At 42.1% G+C, this 7,448-nt stretch overlaps 1 pseudogene; it reads right to left on the bottom strand.

Moving 5' to 3' along the window:
* Window positions 1-7,108: 7,108 nt before the first annotated feature.
* Window positions 7,109-7,233, bottom strand: LOC116085523 (annotated as a pseudogene).
* Window positions 7,234-7,448: the final 215 nt, after the last annotated feature.

Raw genomic sequence — 7,448 nt, 5'->3', positions numbered from 1 at the left:
AGGTGAAGTGCCTCCATCCCTTCAGGGTCACCCGGACTTCTAGCCTCAGCTCAACCAGGAACCAAACACCTTTTATGGTCCCACATGTGTTGTCGGAAAATTGCAAAGACAGTAGCAGACTACAATGAAATAGGAGTTATTACTTAAAGTAATTAGTCAGGCATGGTGGATTTGGACTCAAATCCTTCCTATCTGGGAATACAAGGAGAGGAATCTAAGCAAGAAAAGCCACTTGAGCTCATGACAGTGAGCCATCCAGAGCAGCACAGTGGGGCCAATGTATGCCAAATGAATGAATGAGTGAATGTGTGAATGAATTTTTTAAAAGACTAAGCCAAGTTGGTTCATAGTATCAAATGAATAGGAACAGAAAACCAAAAATCCAGAATAGTAAAACAATCCCAAATATAACAGCAAAAGCAATGGCAAAGCAACAGGTGGCCACAGTATAATAGAAAGTTGAAGCAGAGGCATCTAGAAGAGCCAATCTTCTGTCTCCAAAGTCATTGTCAAAGTATGACAGATTGTCTTCCACCAAAGAGGTGCTCCTACTCTCAAGGAGAAGAGATTGACCTTATCCCAAGAAAGACTGAAGGAAGAGGTCTTGCCCATGGCCAAGACTCTCCAATAGGACCAAGCAGGTCACATTGAGGCTTTGTGCCCTTTTGTCTATGTCTCAATACAGACCATGCCCAGAAATCCCTTATATCAGAGTTTCTGTCTCATGACCTACTTCAAGGATTAACAAATACAGACACCAAAAGTGCCAGATATTGTTCCAGGCAGTGGATCCCAGTGCCAGGCATCAGATTCTCAGGACTTGTACCTTGAACATCTTGGTAAAGGAAGTTGCCCTCCATGATCTCTACAGAACAATGAAAAGTATGCAACTATAATTATCAAAGAGGGAAAATGACAGTACCATCTTGGAGTATCAGCTGGGAAGCTATGGTGCTCAAAGTCAGTTGCAAGGTTCCAGGTGGGTTTTACCATCCACCTCTATTAATGTCAGATAATGATAGATGAGAGTATGAACAGCAAGAGGGGTAATGTTTATCCTCACCTTCTGAGTCCAAGCCCCGCCTCAAATTCAGGATATCATTTTCTTTCTGTTTACATGCAGTCTTTTCTGTTGATTCAAGAGATGTGCCCTTTAACTGAGAAACTCAGAAAATGTCTAGTCATGGAGTAATTTATGCCAGAATCAAGACAAAAAATGCTAAGAAGAAAGAACTGTACCTGTGTCTTCCTTCAGTGTCTCTTACAAGTCACAATGTCAGAAGAATGCATTGGTAACAGTGAAACTGCAAAAGAGACAAGATGCATGAGTGCTAAGAGGTAGGAGTCTCCTGTCTATCTGGATGAGAATCCATGATGACCTGGTAACTGTACCTTTTTGTACCTATAAGTTCTTTCCAACTAGGTGAGAGAAAGCAACTTGGCTAGCCTTCCAGAATCAGACCAAAGAATTCATTTTAAAGGAGAAAATTAAACACAGTTGCCTGTGAGTGTTACTAGCCTGAAGGAGTCATAAAAAAATCTATGGACTGAATTGCAGTGGGACCTTTAAAGTCCTCAAGCAGCACAATGTCTTTTATATTCTGCAGCTTTTAGGAAACATGGCTTGCTGTCTATATCCCTAGGATTTCCTATTCTGAAAATGTTCTACATGCAGATGCCTTCCCAAAGAGCCACCACTATGAATCTTTTTCAGCAGGAACACTTCTCAGAAATAACCCTGAAATTGTGCTCAAGAGGAAGGTTGCACATTACTGCTGGTATCTATTGCAACAGATCACATTCTAAGTGAGATTTTAAAGGTAGCTGATTCCATTTGACATTTCAGTCCACTGTTGGCTCTCTCTCCTTTTCTTCACTGGACAAATCAACTAGACAAGAACTCTCCTTTCTAGAAGAGCAAGAGAAAAAGAGACAATCTGCACAGTGATGGCACCAGGTGGGATAGCATCATGGAACATCCTGGTGGGATAGCATCATGGAACATCCAGGCCTTATACCTACTTCTCCCATTCACTGGCTGAGTGGGCCTGAATTTGTTTAATGGGCCTGAAAAGACCTACTCACAACATAGCCATGCAGATTAACTGAGGTCTTCACCTTCTCTGAACACATGCTAATCTCTAATGAGTGGCTCCATAACCTCCTCCATTTATGCTAGTTCAATTATTAAATATTTATTGAGGATATAGTAGATGTGTACATTACACCAGTCCCAAACCTATAAAGTAAACTTTCAAGTAGAACATTCAATAGAAACAGTGACTTCAACAATAAAGATGCTGAGAGAACCATTCAGGTACTGATAGGGATGGCAATGTTGAAAATAAAATGAATATGAAATTTTACCTTGAATATTTTTACGTGTAAGGCCATGTTAGAAGCACAATTTAACTTACTCATTTTGGAGGATTAAAGTGGGTTGAATGCTATCCCTTGTTCTACAGACTCAAAGGACTTCCAAAGTTAATTAATGCTATAAACAAAATTAAAGGGAAATTTTGTCTGCATCACTGAACAGTTATTTCCAAGTATTTCTGGACGTAATTTTCAAACAAGCATTATAATTGCAAGGTAAGCAAAATCCAACCTTGCTAAGCCTGGTGTGGTGCTCAATACAATTGCTGTTATACACTCATTAAGATGAGTCCTAAAGCTGGGAAAAAATCCACACAGTGACTATGCTTAAGTACAATGGAGCATGAAGCTCGGGGATAGTACAGCAGTTAAGACCATTGCCTTCTGGTCTGATGCATGGACACAAGTCCACTCAAACTCACATAGGCCTTTAAGTGACCAGTTTGGTTACATAACATCCTCAAGTCTGGTCTTCCTCCCCTAAATGTGGCTCTAATCATTATTATCAGGCTTATAGTGCTTGACATGGTGTCAACAGTCCATACAACTTGGTTGTTATTACCTCTTCTCATGATAGTCATTATTCTATCCAACAGGTAAATCCAGTAACTACAGTAGTTAAGGGCAGAGCTATAGCTTGACAGAGGGAAAAATAGGGTATCCCAGTACTTCAGAAGAAATGGTGAAAAAATTAAAAAGCACTATCTATGTACAGCCTCATTCCAAGGTATTACACTAGCAAATTCCAAGAACTCTTGAGTTTTTCTTACAAATGTAAGAATAATTCTAGAAGAGACTCATGCCAATCTCTTGTGCCAGCATCCTCCCTTTGAAGATACACTAATGAAACACCATGATTTTCTTCTAGTTTGCCAGACACCAGTTTTTATTCTGCCCATTTATTTGCACAAGAAAGGCAGAGGGTAGAGACAGACTCAGTTTTCAAAGCCAGGTTTCTTGGTCCTGCTAAGTGCATTCATTATCAAGCTAAGAGGTGTAGACACCAAGAGCTTTGTACAGCTGACTCAGTAATCCAATCAAGACTCAGGGGACATCATTTTCCCTTACTAATAAACTTTCAAAGTCAAGAATATTCTGTTAGGTTGTTCTATCATGTTTCTCCTTCAACTAAACTCAAGACACCACAGTATTGACTTACCATGAAGTTTCGTACTGGACCCTTCTGACTAGGGGAAGCAAGAAACGAAGTAAGGACAGATACTAATAAGAAACAGTGGGGGTCAAGTGGACTCTGAATACTCTGGGGGGGGGCCACACTTACTACCACCATAAGCTGGAAGCTCACCATGTTCACCAGACACTGTCCAGAGTGAGGGGTTAGCTAGTTTTGGTGTGAGGTCTCTGGAGGTGATCATGCTTAGGCTGTAAGCATCTGGGATGAGGGACCTGCAATTGTTAGTTTTTTCACACCCCGATCAACAATTCCTAAGCACTAGTCTTGGGACTAGAAAATGTTTTGCCAAGTCTAAGCCTGACTCATTTGCGCAAAACCTTTGCCAAGGGTCCTAGGCCTTGGTCTTTGTCATGGCTGTGCCAACACCAACATTCACTCACGATTTCATTGTCTAAGGCTTCCTGCATTTTGTAAACTTGCCAGCAGCAACATTTTCTAATTTTAAAGAAATCTGTTTTTTATATCTATTCATTCAGCAGGTAGTAGAGCTTGAATGTAGTTTCTACCCAAAGGTATATGTGCTGGATACGTAGGACACCACATAAGGGTACTGAGAGGAAAGGGGAAGTTTACGAGAAGGCACTAGAAGGGAAGTGATTGGGTTTGGAGGGGCTAATGTATCCTTTTAAGAAACTGAGTTAGGTTATGTTGTGAATGGACTTTGCCTGGTGGGAGTGAGTTGAATCTTTGGGAAATAGATTTGTTCTTGTAAACTCTTATAAACCTGTATGATACCTTCTCTGCCCCTGTGTCATGTGACCTCTCTTACATACATGTCTTCTGCTATTCTCAGCAGGGAGCAAAGGACACCTAATAGGCTAAAGGCCCATTCTTCCTGGTAAAATAAGCATGCCACACAGTCAAGGTGACTCTTGCAGCCTGCTTTTAGAGTTTGCAATACTGTGAGTGAAATAAACACTTCTCTGTATAAACTACCAGCTTTCTTTTGTCACAACAGAAAATAGACCAATTGGCATATCTTCTAGTTTGGGCATTTATCATTAACCACTCCCAAATTTGCTTTGAGATGGCAAGAGTCTGTAATTAAATATAGATTATTTTAATGTCATTTTATGTTTTGATACCAAAAATATTTGAACATTTCTAAGCTAAATGTCACAAAAAAAGATGGGACATCTTTTCACTATGTTTGATCTTGGCACAGCTCTCTTTGGAAAGCCCATTCGTAAGGAAAAGTCATTTTCTCCTCCAGGAGAATATTCTATTTGTTCTTGTTCCACCACCTTCTCCCAAGTAAACTTGTTCTTACCCTTGAAGCAAGTTCACCATTTGAAAAATGTCACTGCATGTCGATCTTTCTAAAAAGATTTGGGCCTTGACAGTTTCTTGCTTGCAAGTGACAAATGACCATTACTGGTGATGAAATAGAGGAAAGTTGAAATCAGTGTGTTGAAACACATTTGGAGCTGCCCCACTGTGACAGACCACTGCAGACACACCTTCTGGAAAAGGCCTTCCAAAAGAAACCATGTATAGGGGCTCTGCGAACCTCAGCTAGTCAGTCATCCTGCCTAAACCTGGGGAGAAGCACTGCAAAGGAGCTAGAAACCTGGTCTCCATGCTTCTCAGTGGGCAGCAGGGGACACCTAATAGGCTAAAGGCCCATTCTTCCTGGTAAAATAAGCATGGCACACCATCAAAATTAAAGAGACTCAAATTAACCTGAAGAAAGCAGGGCTAACTTTAGATTGGACAGGATGAGATATAACTAACACAGACATTTCACAAAAACAAAGAGCTGAGAAAATAAAATCTCTTCTCTAGACTCATTTTTTTTCAATGTGAGAAGGGTAAAATCATTAATCTATAACTTTTGTAAAGGAAGGATTTCAACCTTTGAATGAGTCACAGGATTGTATATATAACAAAATCATGTATTGTGCATTTCAGAGCAGAAATACATTACCAAAATGTCTATAATTTTCTGACTTTTTATTATTTCTTTGTGAGTTTCACATCATGAACCCTAATCCCACTCATGTTCCCATTTCTTCCTACCCACTCTCCACCCTTGCAGTCTAACCCCAACAGAGAAAATAATTCTTGTTGTGGAGCTACAGTGTGTCATAGTGAACCCTTCTTTTCTTGCAAGTGTTTATTGCAATGACTTGTTTGGTCTGATACCAGACCTCTGACTTCTGCTACTCTATCAAGACTGGATCCTCACTGGAACTCTTCTTTGATATCCCATTGTTGCCCTGTGTTATGGAGAACCTGTAGTTTGGGATAGCAATTCATCAGTGAGGTAAATGTTCGGGAAATTCAAAGCCAATTCAAAGCCCTGGATCTGGGCCTAAGAAGTATCTGAGCTGGTCTGACTACCTGCTCTCCTACTCTCAAGCCCTGAGAGCTGGCTCAGCAGCAACTCCTCCAATGAGGTCCAGTGCGACCCTTCTGAACAGTTGAGGTGCAGGGTCTCCTCTTTCAAGTGTTTGCAGCTGGTAAGAGTCATGGGTAGATATCCCACCCTCATGATCCCAGGGCCAGCTCTGTCATTTGCAATAGATGGTGAGAGATGCCTGACATTGATGGCAAGGGGTAAGGGAGAGGAAGAGGGCATCTCTCCCTCATCCACACTATTGCCCAGCAGACAAGGAGCAGATCCAGCTCACCTTCACTCATACCCTCAGGTTTGGCTCACCTGCAGTCACACATCCAGGGTCAGCTCTGCTGTACTGCCCAGATGAAAGCATGAACAGCTCTGCTGCTCTCATGACTCCAGGGCTAGCTCTTTCATGGGCAGCAGATGGCAAAGGATGAGGTTAGGGGAGGGCATCTCTTTCTTGCTCATGCTGCCCCACGGCAGACAAGTTGTGGAACCAGATCTCCCATGCTCACATACCTGGTCTTTGGTAGTAATAGACAGACCTCTGCTGCTGCAAGACCATGAACCCAGACATAATCCCTAGTGACCCCACAAACCAAGACCCCACCATGGTTCCAGGTAGCATGATCAGCTACTCACATCCAGCTGTTCCTCACTATCCTTGAGTCTCCAGTTCTGCCTCTTCATTCTTCCCACATCCTTCTGTGTCCCTTTCTCTTCCATTTCTCCACCACTTACTTGCTCTTCTTAATGATGCCAGGGTCTCCTGAGTGTCTGGTGTCATCTCAGAAAAGGTCTCAGGAATTCAATGCCCTGCTTGTGCATTACGGCACCAGGCAGAGGTCATCTGGGGCATGGTCTTCCCCACCAGACCTGTACTGCACCCAGCAGGTGGTCATATCAGGATATCTCCAAGTCTGGACCTCATGGTGTCAGTCTGCTGGTCATCACAGGCTTGCTCCTCATCCAGCCTACCCAAGCAGCTTCTTGAGAGGGTAGTCTATCTCAAGCTGACTCCTGCCCAGGGCCTATGGTTCCAGGTGGGTTTTTTCTAGTCTTCAGCTTTCTCCCCATTCTGGAAGTCCATCCAGGCCTGCCTGACACCAGACTGGTGGTTATCTCAGGCTAGCTCTCTGTTCAGAGCCCCAGACACCAGACTGGTGGTCATCTCAAGCTCACTTTTATCAGGGAGCATTAGGCTGCTAATTGCTTAGATGTTCATAGGTCAGAACACTGAACATAGACATAACCTCTCTACCATCTGATGACACACATGGGACACAGCAGCTACACCTGCAACACATGTAGGGGCAGTTAATATATCTATAACTTTTTTTTTTTTTTTGGTTCCTGTTTTGTACTAATGACATTGTCTTTTGCCTTACAGAAGCTTTGTAATTTTATGAGGTCCCACTTGTCAGTTCTTGATTTTAGAGCATAAGCTATTGGTGTTGTGTTCTGGAAATGTTCCCTTGTGCCCATGTGTTCGACGTTCTTCCTCACTTTCTTCTTTTTTTTTTTTTTTTTTTT

Source organism: Mastomys coucha, unplaced genomic scaffold (genome assembly GCF_008632895.1).
Source record: "Mastomys coucha isolate ucsf_1 unplaced genomic scaffold, UCSF_Mcou_1 pScaffold9, whole genome shotgun sequence".
In the NCBI taxonomy this organism is placed as follows: Eukaryota; Metazoa; Chordata; class Mammalia; order Rodentia; family Muridae; genus Mastomys; species Mastomys coucha.
Note: the sequence above shows the minus strand (reverse complement) of the source record. Positions and strands in the feature narration are given on the sequence as shown.